Genomic DNA, 14,271 nt, shown 5'->3' with positions numbered 1-14,271 from the left:
TTGTCTAACTAGCTTTTGTTACTTGGTCCATCCCTAGGAAGCAATAATATTACTTCAGTATGCATATACACGTTGCTAGCTACGTGCAGGGTATCTCAAGTTCACGAACATTTATGAGATTGTTTTACTAGCTTTTGTTATTACTTGGCCCTTCAGTATGCAGATTGATCTCAACATTCATAGGAATCTTCAAAAAAAATGGAGATGAAAATACTTCAAGTAGTTCTGAGTGGAGATCATTTGATAGCATTTTGTTGTAGCATCTACAGAAGAGCTTTTCATTTCATTTTACCGAGAAACGCTGGAGGGTTCATGTTTTCCTTATCCAGGACATTTTGAAGGTTCCTGGTGCATTCTTACAAGAAGCAACAATCTAGAGGTTAGTCAATGTTTGTTGGGATTTTTCATTTCTAAAGGTACACTAGCGACTATTGTACATATAACTAATTGTTTGCTTGCTTTCTTAATCACGTACATCAATATAATCCTCCATGCTAAAAACACTCATTCTAGATTGCGTGAGCTTGTCATACCATCTTTTGTAAAGACAAAAAAATAATTTATACTCCACAACTTGATGCATTGTTGTTGCATCAACATTTTCAGAATTACCAAGTCAATATTTTAGGTGTGTGTTTTCTAAATTGGTGAACACAGTTGGTCTCTTTAATTAGAAAAAAATAGCATGATTCTCTAAGCTACATGAATTACTCTTCAGCGGCATTTCATATCAGTGGTGTGTTACTTGCTATACTGCCTATGTGTGTGTACTGAAGTTTTCTTCTTTTGAATATGTAGGTAAGTGAAATGATAAGAGGGTTAATTAATGGTGTTCAATTTTTCCTTCAAGCAAATAGTTTGTACCCAAATGCAATACTATTCAGTATCATCCTGAAACCAAAATCTCAAAGATTCATTCTTTGTGAATTCGAGCCTTGGCAAACCACTCTCATTACAAGGTTCCATAAACATGCTGGATATGTATGTCGAGATTCGAATTAATTGGGCAAAAAATAGATATGTTTACTCTGATGTTTTTACATATTCAGGTGAATAGCATCCTGTTTTTACTTCAAATAATTAATAAAAATTAAAGACCATGATTATGTTGTTTATTAAATTCCTCTTGCATTATCTTTGATGAAAAGTAACTTATCTGTCAGCAATGATATGTTAATATGGGCAAAGGAAAGGCAAAATATATTATCTCAGACCAATATTCTGAAATTAGTGAAGCCCTATAGTATTTATTGGATTGATCACGACACTGCTCATATTTTTTGGTACTTTAATATCTGAAATATTTCTTTTAATCATGAGCCGAGGTGATGATGGGTTGCAGGCACGCGCCCCGTCCTTCTCTTGTTCAAGGTTTGGCGGATGCATTAAGTTTGGAGAGGAAACTAACATGAATGACCAGGCGATCTTTTTCTGACCTTTTTCTCCTTTTGTAATTACTCCTCTCATTTCCTCTATTCTTCTCAGCCATCTCCTTTTCTATCGCCATATCGATCTTTAAACTCGCTTCATCTTTTTTCTTCCAATTCATCCGATTGTTGTGTTCCAAGCACACAAGTCTATAAAGCATCACCTCCTGCTTGTTCGAACATGTTTGATGTACTTACATATTAACACGTTTGATGTACTTACACATTCACAAAACTGATCAGTAACATTCATGCCGAATTATTTGGGTTTGGTCCTCTGCTTTTTTATTGTTTATTTATTGATGAAGATAGCAAATGTTCATGTTTTTAAATATAGTTACATGTGTTCGTCCAAAAAAAATATAGTTACATGTGCTTCCAGTTGGTAGAGATAAAAAAATAACTCACTGATGCAAGGAAAAAGAGCTCTTTTATAGACACTGCCGGTAGTGGATACATGGTGAGCCTTTCTGATTGTGTTTTATGAAATAAGGCTAATTTAAGGTCTGGTCTTTTAGGTATGCAACCCTTTCTTGAGAATGTTATACTTGCAGGCGAATAACACTCTTATGATAGAATGCCACTTAATTTGTAAGCTTCGATTCAGAAAGTATGCAGTAGCACATTAGACAAATGAGTAGTGGCAGCGCTGTTGCAGCACGCAAGCTCAATCGCCCGGACCAAGGGGTGGCTCATGCACCGCTCATTCGCGTACGCCCTCAACCGCCTGCTCGGCTGAGCGCCAGCCGGACCACGCCTTTTTCGGTAAACGTGTTACCTGTTCCCTGTCAAAATATTTCTTAGCAGTACAAATGTCTATCACATCGTTGAATGTTTTGTTGCAATCGTAGGAAATGCAGGCAGATTCTCAATCGCACCGGTTCCTGCACTTGTATGCTTTTGAAATTGCAGAAATAGTGGTGGCCTAATTCACCGCTTACAGTGAGATTATTTATTATTCGGCTATTAGTTACTAACTCCATGGTTTTGTTTTTCTATAGTTGGGCTTCTATAGCTGAATTCCTGCATGTTAAATATACAATGCTGCAAGGAGCAAGTAATCTTCTATGGAGCGCCACCAAATAAAATTCAGAGATTATGTTTGTACACCCTTGTTAAGAGAGATGGCAGGGCATACATGGGCCCTTCTCTACTTGGTACTTCAATAAAATGGTGGGAGTCAATTTATCCAAGAGCTATGTCTGATATGTCGCCTAATTCAGCTGGTCCTGAAGTATTCTCTTCTAGCGATCATCTTTTGTTCGAAACCCAATTATCAAAGTTGTTGCTTAAAATTACCCGACAAACTGGCTGGTCATCTTTTGTTTGAAACTCAAGTTGCCGCTTAAAATTCGCCTGAAGTATTCTCTTCTGGCGATCATCTTTTGTTTCAAACCCCATTATCAAAGTTGCTGCTTAAAACCCCCCTACAAACTGGCGTCTACACGACGGCAACGGACAATTTAATTAAACTCCACAAGTGCTCATTTACTTCAAGCTCACATGTTACCAACCAGATCGATAGTATGTACTTTATACAACCACATATTCTCAAATTACTGAGTAATTAGAAGATGCCTTGTTTTCAATTGAAAATTGGTTACCGCAAATTAATAAAGGGATTCCTTGCTGATAAAGGTTTTGAAATACGTGCGGTTTCTTATGCGAATGGAAGTTATCAAGCAGGTTGTCTATGCAAAAAACAATTAACCAATATATTTGACTAAATGTGCCAAACTATTGTGTCGTCCACTTTACAAATTACATGTCGATATGTAGTGGAAGCTTTTGCAAGCCAGTGTCAAAGGTAAGTATATCTTCTGTGATGTTATGTCTCATTCGCGTGCATTTTGCTAACTGTTATATTTGTGTCAAATATTATGTACGCAAGGGGTTACATGGACTTGGAGTTGTAATTGGTGTGGTTAGATGCGAGCCATGTAGGAGTCGGAAATGTTGTATCCTAGGTCTCTTATATACGGAGGGGCATCACACGTTGTAACCCATGACGACTTGATAGCAGCAGGTATGCGGAGGAGCCGACGGCTTGTGCCAACGCCCATGCGGCTGGTGTTGCGGTATCTTGAGGAGGAGTGCTCGTAATCATGCCCCGGGGATGTAGCCATATCGGTGAACCTCGTTAACAAATATCGTGCCTCGGTGTGTCGTCTATGATCTTGCATTAGCGTTTTATTCTAACAAGTGGTATCATGAGCAAGGTTGTGAGAAGGCTATGCGGAAGTTCATCTTGAGGTACGAAGATCATGCTAGACGGGTGTCAAGGAACGTCGTATTGCTGCAAGGTGGAGCATGGCGGTGATCGCGGATCCGGTCGGTGGTGTCGGACACTTCGGGCAGAAGGCATGGACCGTTCGATGGGCTGTGGTCAGTAAGGATCGGCTAGACATGGCGATCACACCGGCGCAGTGGTTGTTGAAGACGTGGCGAAGGTGACGGATTCGGATCGCGATCAGACCGGCGACCAGACATGGGGGACGGCTGGATAGATTGGAGTGTGAGAGCATCGAGATGATGCGCTCGGTGTTGTACAAGGGCGGCGGTGCGGCACTGCGGACGGATTGTGTCGGCGATGTGGGCGACTAGGGTACGGCACGTCTCGTGCATGGACGATGCGCTGCGCGAGGTGGCGACTGTTATGGCAGGGTTGACGTGCAGCGAGTACGGGCGACGGGGCAGAACAGATTGCTGGCAAAGAATCAAGATCAGATAAAAGGCGAAGTTCTCGTCGGCGATACAACAACGGTAGAATTTTCTGAGGGATACTGATAGAGGAAAGTAAGGTCAGGATTCGGTTGGCGTTGCGTGAGACGGCCGCTAGGAGCCTCGGAGCCGTGTGGGTGCATGTTTTGGTCCACTGGAGATCAGTACTGTATTGAATATACGTGTGCGGTTTATGACTTTGGTTTCCGTGTCAGGTAAGGAAAAGGCAAGGCCATGGTCGATCCAGCAGTAATAAAAGGGCTGGGGCGACGAGGCTGGCAGCATATAAATCTTTTGCAAGTTCGGAAAAGGTGGAGCGCTTCTGTAGCAGAGAGAGTTGATTTGCTTGTAACAACAAGGCTTCGCGGGGATTTTCCGAAGGGCGGACAGAATGTTGTGCGGGTCAGATTTCTTGGTAGATCATGGACTATGGCGTGGCTTCAGACGAGGAATACGGGATCAATGATCTTTTTCGTGAGGAAGTCGCAAAGGAAAGAAAGGGCGATAAGACCGGTGGCAGCAGGTCGGTCAGATCGCGGCTCGGCATGGCATCGGGGTTCACCAAGTTTGATGTGGAGAAATTCGATGGCACGGGTAACTTTGGTCTATGGCAGACAAGACTCAAGGATATTCTGGCGTGATACGTCTCCAACATATCTATAATTTTTTATTGTTCCATGCTATTATATTACCCGTTTTGGATGTTTATGGGCTTCACTTTACACATTTATATAATTTTTGGGACTAACCTACTAACTGGAGGCCCAGCCCGTATTGCTGTTTTTTTTGCCTATTTCAGTGTTTCGAAGAAAAGGAATATCAAACGGAGTCCAAACGGAATGAAACCTTCGGGAGCGTGATTTTTGGAACGAACGTGATCCAGAGAACTTGGAGTGGAAGTCAAGCAACAGCCAAGGCGGCCACGAGGGTGGAGGGTGCCCCCCCTACTGGGCGCGCCCTCCTATCTCGTGGGCCCCTTGGGCGTCCACCGACCTACTTCTTCCTCCTATATATACACACGTACCCCGAGAACATCAGAACATACCACGAACACTTAATTCCACCGCCGTAACCTTCTGTATCTGCGAGATCCCATCTTGGAGCCTTCGCCGGTGCTCCATCGGACGGGGAGTCGATCACGGAGGGCCTCTACATCATCCCCAAGGCCTCTCCGATGAGTTCTGAGTAGTTTACCACAGACCTTCGGGTCCATAGTTATTAGCTAGATGGCTTCTTCTCTCTCTTTGAATCTCAATGCCATGTTCTCCTCGATCTTCTTGGAGATCTATTCGATGTAACTCTTTTTGCGGTGTGTTTGTCGAGATCCGATGAATTGTGGGTTTATGATCAAGTTTATCTATGAGAAATATTTGAATCTCCTCTGAATTATTTTATGTGTGATTAAGTTATCTTTGCAAGTCTCTTTGAATTACCAATTTGGTTTAGCCTACTAGATTGATCTTTCTTGCAATGGGAGAAGTGCTTAGCTTTGGGTTCAATCTTGCGGTGTCCTTTCCCAGTGATAGCAGGGGCAGCAAGACACGTATTATATTGTTGCCATCGAGGATAAAAAGATGGGGTTTATATCATATTGCATGAGTTTATCCCTCTACATCATGTCATCTTTCTTAATGCGTTACTCTGTTCTTTATGAACTTAATACTCTAGATGCATGCTGGATAGCGGTCGATGTGTGGAGTAATAGTAGTAGATGCAGGCAGGAGTCGGTCTACTTGTCACGGACGTGATGCCTATATATATGATCATGCCTAGATAATCTCATAATTATTCGCTTTTCTATCAATTGCTCGACAGTAATTTGTTCACCCACCGTAATACTTATGCTATCTTGAGAGAAGCCACTAGTGAAACATATGGCCCCTGGGTCTATCTCTTATCTTATAAGCTTTCAATGTACTTTTATTTGCATCTTTACTTTTCCTATCTATATTATAAAATACCAAAAATATATTTATCTTATCATACCATCTCTATCAGATCTCACTTCCGCAAGTGGCCATGAAGGGATTGACAACCCCTTTATTGCGTTGGTTGCGAGTTCTTGTTTGTTTGTGTAGGTGCGTGGGACTTTTGAGGAGCCTCCTACTGGATTGATACCTTGGTTCTCAAAAACGGAGAGAAATACTTACGCTACTATTGCTGCATCACTCTTTCCTCTTCAAGGAAAACCAACGCAAGCTCAAGACGTAGCAAGAAGGATTTCTGGCGCCGTTGCCGGGGATAAGGATGGCAATGGGTAGGGTATGGGCAGGGTAGAGCAATACCATACCCATACCCGTATAGTCAGTGGGTACAAGATTCTACCCATACCCGTACCCATGGGTATGAAACTTTACCCATACCCATACCCGACGGGTACCCGTACCCATTGGATACCCAGCGGGTAGAACAAATAGCACACGAGTTGTTCACATTTTTACACTCATTGATAGAAAATTTGACAAAAAACAATTATCTTAGCTCAATAACAAATAGATGAGTACAACATACTCATAAGTCAATAGAAGTAGAAAAGTCACATGAAAAATTAATAATTAATTGATGTCAACTTAACATTATTTCACAAGCGGGCAGGGTATGGGTATACCCACGGGTACAAGATTATACCCATACCCTACCCATGACTTAACGGGTAGGGTATGGGTACTATCCATGGGTATAAAACTGTGCCCATACCCTGCCCATACGGGTACGGTACCCGCGGGTACCTGTACCCATGGGTAAAATTGCCATCCTTACCGGGGAGGTCTTCACTCAAGTCAAGACATACCAAGTACCCATCACAAACTCATCTCCCTCGCATTTACATTATTTGCCATTTGCCTCTCGTTTTCCTCTCCCCCACTTCACCCTTGCCATTTTATTCGCCCTCTCTTTCCCAATCTCCTCTCTCTTTCGCTTGCCTTTTGTGTGCTCATCGCTATGGTAGTTGTAAGGGCATTTCCCTATCTTATGTTTTGGATGATGATGACAACCATTTGTTGGTCTAATCCTGTGCTAATTATTTCAGGTTCTCAATGATTAGGCGTTCATCGGTTAGTGGTTCTCTCTCGAAGGAATCATTTGAAGAAGGGATCCTCTATGCTTTGATCTCTTTGGTCGTAGGGATCCCGTACACTCTAGAGGGTATCATCTGTGGATAGAATAGGGGAGTCCATTCTCGTTCTCTTCCTTTCCTCCTTTTCTAGTCGAGAGAGTGCCTCCCTCCTCATCTAATCCTTGCTGTGCGATCCCAGCGGTTGTACCGCTCATCCGAGCGGTTGTACCGCTGGATCTTGACGCTACGCTGCTGATGTCGAGCGGTTGTACCGCTGCCTCCGGGCGGTGGTACCGCCATCTGACTCTGCATAGTCCAGCAGCGGTTGTTCCAGCCATGTACCGCCCATGTACCGGTCAGGGTTCTGTCCTGATGCGGTGGCTGGGCGGTGGTGGCCCGGTTGGTCCGGTTGATCCTTTTCAACCGGTACAACCAGAGGTTCGAGCGGTTCTTCCGCTCGTTCCTTAGCCGCTCAAGCGATCAAGACCAGGCGGTTGCACCGGCCCTACACCGCCCAACTACCGCCCTCAAGGGTGACTCCATTCTGTTTAGGTGTGGTAGTTGTGCGGTAGCTGGGCAGTTGGTCCGGTTATTTGCTAATGACCGGTACTACCGCCCGATGGCCCGGTTGTACCGCCTGGTAGGGTTCTGCAGTTGCATCATGAGTCCCGGTTGTACCGGGACAAGGAGCGGTTGTACCGCTGCAGTACTGAAAACACAGTAACGGTTGGATTTTAGTGGGTTGCTATATACGGTGGTTCCTCCACCTACCACGCTCTATCTCTTACCTCTCTCACTCCACCATTGATGCTCTCAAGCTCTCTTGCCCGATCTCTCTCTCTAGCCACTCAAACTTGTTGATGTGCTAGGGTTTGAAGGAGGAGACCTAGATCTACACTTCCACCAAAGGATATTTACTTCCTCCATACTTTCTTGTGTGGATTTCGTTACTCTTGGTGCTTGAGCACCCTAGACGGTTGAGGTCACCTCGAGGCCATATTCCATTGTGGTGAAGCTTCATGGTTTCGTTGGGAGCCTCCGATTGTTGTGGAGATTGCCCCAACCTTGTTTGTAAAGGTCCGGTTGCCGCCTTCAAGGGCTCCAATAGTGGAATCATGGCATCTCGCATTGTGTGAGGGCGTGAGGAGATTACGGTGGCCCTAGTGGCTTCTTGGGGAGCATTGTGCCTCCACACCGCTCCAACGGAGACGTACTTCCCCTTAAAAGGAAGGAACTTCGGTAACACATCCTCGTCTCCACCGGCTCCACTCTTGGTTATCTTATCCCTTTACTTTTGCAAGCCTACTTGTTGTTACATCCTTGCTTGCTTGTGTGCTAGTTGTATTTTGCATCATATAGGTTGCTCACCTAGTTGCACATCTAGACAACCTATTTTGTTGCAAAGTTTAATTTGGTAAAGAAAATCTTAAAAATTGTTAGTTGCCTATTCACCCCCCCCTCTAGTCAACCATATCGATCCTTTCAATTGGTATCAGAGCCTCGTCTCTTTATTAAGGACTTTGCCGTCCGAAGAGTATGGTTGACGTCAACGACGGTGCGGAGGAACACTCCGGTGTGAATCCCATCTCGTCGTCGGCCGAAGGGGGAACCTCGGTCTCTCGTGAGGAATTCAATGTGGCTTTAGACACATTGAAAACCTCCATGACGGCCGAGGTTAAAAGCATGTTTACTGAATTCCTAGAGGGACTCAAACTATCTACCTTGCCGATGAAAGTGGGTGATCCCACTAACAAGGTGACGGATGCTAACCCCGACGAGGGGGAAGCTAATAGTGAAAAGAGTCCGTCTACTAGTGGTAGAAATGGCACCGGCATCTTTGCCCATGTGGAACCCCCGGTGTATAAAGGACCGATCCCCTTTACGCATTTGAATCATGCCGGTCCTCCTCCTAAATATGTGAAAAATGAAGATTTTGATTCTTGGGTCTATCGCTTCAAGCGTCATTTAAAACATGTGAATAATAACCTTTGGAGAATTATTGAAGAAGGTTTCTATCCTCATGATCCAAGCAACTTCACCCCTCGAGAAGAAGTGGACAACCAATTCAATGAGAGTGCTCTCTTCATCATCCAAGATGCTATCCTTCCTGAAGATCTCCCTCATCTTCGACCTCATGTCATGGCTAAAGAAGCATGGAAGTGTGTCGAGCGTATGTATAGAGGAAGTGCTAGCATTCAACGCTCCAACTATGAAGTGGTGCAAGATGAAGCCGATGAGTTTGCAATGAAAGAGGATGAAGAACCTCGTGAGCTCTTTCGAAGAGTGACCAAACTTGCGGTCGCACTCCGAGATCATGGGAGTAAAGACACGGATGACAATTGGATCAAGCGCAAGTTCCTCAAGGCCATGATGCCCTACAACAAGGCCATGTCCTCCGTCATCCGCCAAAGACCGGACTTCCACTCCATGACCTCTGGTGAAGTGTTGGATGAGTTCATTGCAATGAACATCTTGGATAAGACCGCCGACAATGCGGTGCTCTATTCCCAAAGGGCAAAGAAGCCCAATCTTGCCTTGAAGGCCAAGGTTAGTGTGGAAGAAGAAGAAGAAGAAGAAGAAGAGGTAGATGAGGAGAGCAACCCCGAGGACACAAAGTATGATTATCATGAGCACATGGCTCTTGCCTCAAGACAGTTTTGGAGTAAGAAGACTACAAGACCCAACTTCAACAAGAACAACTCAAGTGGCCTCAAAGGGAAGCAATGAGTTAGAACTTGCTTCAACTGTGGCAATGTCAGTCACTTCGTTGCGGATTGTCCATACGAGAAGCGGGAAGACAATGGTGGAAAGTTCATTCGAAAAGACAAAGCCAAGTCCTTCCCCAACAAGAACAACTTCACCAAGAAGACTCCTTCTCGCGGGTTGGTGGTTCAAGAAGAATACCGTGAGGATGACGATGATGATGAAGATGGTGAAACAATGGCCATGGCATCCATTGCCATTGTCTCAACTCCTCGGGTGTCTCTATTCGATGCACCTAACGAGAACATCACCGCCAAGTGCCTCATGGCTAAGGCCACCAACAAGGTAACCCCAAACATCAAAACCACCATTATTCCTAACCCTCCTTCAACGGATGACTTTGATAATGGTAAGGGGTTTAATGAGGAGATCAATGAATTTGAGTCCTTCATGAGTAAGCTCAAGGGCGAATCCAAGAAGCATTCCATTGCTCTCTTGGAACAACTTGGTGAAGCCAATGACATGATCGAGGCTCATGAAGAAACCATCACTAAGATGGAAAGTCATAGTCGTGACTATGCCGATGAGATATCGGATCTCTCTAATGCTCTTGAGGAAGAGCGTGAGCATCGTTTGGCTCTTGAGGAGTCACACAACGATGGTCACGCTAAATTAAAGAAAGATCTTGATCATGCTCTTGTTGTGTCTCGTGGTCTAGCTTCCGAGAAGGCTAAACTTGGGGTTGATCATGTTAGACTCACGGAGGAGTTTGATGTACTTGACAAGGCCCACAAGGTCTTGAAAAGTGCTCATGCCACCCTCAAGGAGTCTCATGCTCAACTCCAAGTTAAGCTAACTAAGGAAAAGGCCACATTTCCTCACATGGTCTTAATTGATAATGCTAATGCTACTAACCCATGTTGTGAGCATGTGCATCTTGTGGAGGAAAATGCCAAGTTGAAGGTACAACTCGAGAAAGGTCTTGTGTCATGCATACAAGGCGAGAAGAACCTAAATGACCTTTTGAGCAATCAAAAGGAAGTTGTGGGAAAGGAGGGAGTTGGGTTCGCACCCAAGTCCAAGAACAAGAAGAAGAACAAGGAGAAGAAGAGCAAGACCAATCGACCTCCTCCGCTCACGCAAACCTTTGTAAAGGAGGGAGAAGGTGCTCCTAAGGAGAAGAAGAACAATGGGAAGAGCGGTGAAGCCAAAGAGCGCAACGCCATCTCTCCCAACAAAGACGGCGACTTTAACCCCTCTTATGTGTTGTGCCGTGCTAGTGATGGACATGTTTATGCTAAATTTGTTGGTTCTCCTTATGAGTACAGTGAATGGTCTATTTGGGTTCCTAAGACCCTTGTTACTAACATCAAAGGACCCATTACTCAATGGGTACCTAAAACCAAGCATTGATCTCTTGTAGGTGTTTGCTTCCGGTGGAGGATCATGGTTGCTCGATAGTGGAGCAACAAATCATATGACCGGGAGCAAGGACTTGGTGATGGACGTGCACAATATCCCATCTATGCCCACCAATGTCGAATGGGGTGATGCCTCACATTCTAAGGTATTGGGTCTTGGCAAGGTTGTCATTTCTCATGATCTAACGATCGAGAAAGTCATGCTTGTTGAGTCCCTTGCATTCAATTTACTTTCCGTTCGTCAACTCGCACTCATGGGTTTTGCCACCTTCTTTGATATTGATACCGTGGCCCTCTTGTGGAGCAAGACTCTTAAAGTAGCCTTTGTTGGGCATGTCGAGAACGGTCTCTATGTGGTTAACTTCTCGGAGCAACCCACTAAGACCGCGACATGCCTAATGGCTAAAGTTGATGTGGGATGGCTTTGGCATCGCCGTTTAGCCCACGTCAATATGAGATCTTTGCAAAGTCTTCTCAAGGGGGACCATGTTCGTGGACTAACAAATGTTAGTTTTGCCAAAGATCGTGCTTGCAGTGCTTGTATCGAAGGAAAGCTTCATGAAAAGGCTCACCCTCCTTCAACCATCATCTACTCGAAGAGACCCTTGGAGCTCCTTCACATGGATCTCTTCGGGCCTCCATCTTTTGATAGTCTTGGAGGGAGAAAGTATTGCTTGGTGATTGTGGATGATTATTCAAGATACACTTGGGTATACTTCTTCAAGAGGAAGAGTGAGACTCAACAAACCGTCATCGACTTTGCTAACGAAGCTCAACGTCAACACAATGCAAAGATCTTGACAATAAGAAGTGACAACAGCACCGAGTTCAAGAACTACACCTTGGATGAGTTTCTTAGTGATGAAGGGATCAAGCACCAATATTCCGCACCATATACCCCTCAACAAAATGGTGTTGTGGAGAGGAAGAACCGGACGTTGATGGATGCGGCAAGGACCATGATAGCGGAGTTCAAGTCTCCATACAACTTCTGGGCCGAAGCCATCAACACAGCTTGTCATGCATCCAATCGGCTCTATCTCCGCAAAGGCTTGAACAAGACACCGTATGAGATACTCACCGGGAACAAGCCCAATCTCAAGTACTTCCGGGTGTTCGGGTGTAAGTGTTTTATTCTCAAGAAAGGTGTTCGTTTGTCTAAATTTGAAGCTAGAGCTCATGAGGGCATATTTGTTGGTTATGCTACAAACTCTCATGCTTACCGTGTTCTCAACAAGTCCAACGGACTCATTGAGGAAACGTGTAACGTGGAGTTTTACGAAAATAACGGCTCCCAAGTGGAGCAAAGTGGTACTTGTGATGTAGGTGATGAAATTCCTCCCCAAGCCATAAGAAGAATGGGTATTGGTCAAATCCTACCCATTGAGGAACCCCTTGTGGCCGAAGGAGAAGGACAATGCTCTACTCAAGTAGAGCCATCACCTCATCAAGACCCACACGCTTCCGAAGAACAAAGTGAAGGCCCTCAACCTTGTGAACAAGACCAAGGGCAAGATCAACCTCAAGATGGTGGTGAACCTCTAAATGATGCCCAAGGTCAAGTTCTCCCCCTCGAGCAAGCTCAAGATCAAGAACAAGCTCAAGACGGCGCTCAAGATGATCAAGTCAACCCTCCCTCCACATCCGAGGAGGAATTAGAGCGTCATGCCGCGAAGATTGCTTCCAAGCTCACCACTCAAGGCCATCTCATGGAAAATGTATTTGGAAGCCTAAGAAAGGGGGTAAGCACTCGTAGACAATTAGCAAACTATTGTGAACATCACGCGTTTGTCTCTTGTGTTGAACCCCAAAAGGTCTATGAGGCGCTCGAAGACTCGGATTGGCTCAATGCCATGCATGAAGAACTCAACAACTTCGAGTACAACAAAGTTTGGAGATTGGTGCCAAGGCCATCGGGGAACCACAACGTCATTGGAACAAAGTGGATCTTCAAGAACAAGCAAGATGCTCATGGGAACATCATTCGCAACAAGGCAAGATTGGTAGCACAAGGCTACTCCCAAGTCGAGGGTATCGACTACGGTGAAACCTTTGCTCCCGTTGCTTGTCTTGAATCCATTCGTTTGTTGATTGCATATGCTTCCCATCACAACTTTAAGTTGCAACAAATGGATGTGAAAAGTGCTTTTCTTAATGGTCCCATTAATGAGTTGGTCTATGTCAAGCAACCCCCCGGGTTCGAGGATCCCTACTTCCCGGATCATGTGTATCAACTCGATAAGGCACTCTATGGCCTTAAACAAGCCCCACGTGCGTGGTATGACCACCTTACCGAGTTGCTACAAGATCGTGGCTTTGAAGTAGGACAAATCGATCCCACTCTTTTTACTAAGAAGGTCAAAGGGGAGTTGTTTGTATGCCAACTATATGTTGATGATATTATCTTTGGTTCTCCTAACAAAGCTTTCAATGAGGAATTTGCCGCTCTCATGACCTCCAAGTTCAAGATGTCTTCAATGGGAGAGTTGAAGTTCTTCCTTGGTTTTGACATCAAACAACGAAGAGAAGGAACCTTCATCAACCAAGCCAAATACACTCAAGACATGCTTAAAAGATTCAAGCTAAGTGATGTCAAGCCGGCTTCTACTCCAATGCCTACCAAGTGCCAACTTGACATCGATCCCAATGGTAAAGCGGTGGATCAAAAGGTATATCGCTCCATGATTGGCTCCTTGCTTTACCTTTGTGCATCTAGACCGGATATCATGTTGAGTGTGGGGATGTGTGCACGGTTTCAAGCCGCACCAAAGGAAAGTCGCTATGTGGCGGTCAAGCGAATCTTTCGATATTTGGCTCATACCCCAAACTTTGGCTTATGGTACCCAAGAGGAGCAAATTTCAAGCTTGAAGGTTTCACAGATTCCGATTGGGCGGGGGACAAAGTGGATAGGAAGTCCACTTCCGGAGGGTGCCAATTTCT

This window comes from Triticum dicoccoides, chromosome 1B, assembly GCF_002162155.2.
Source record: "Triticum dicoccoides isolate Atlit2015 ecotype Zavitan chromosome 1B, WEW_v2.0, whole genome shotgun sequence".
Classification (NCBI taxonomy): Eukaryota; Viridiplantae; Streptophyta; class Magnoliopsida; order Poales; family Poaceae; genus Triticum; species Triticum dicoccoides.
Note: the sequence above shows the minus strand (reverse complement) of the source record.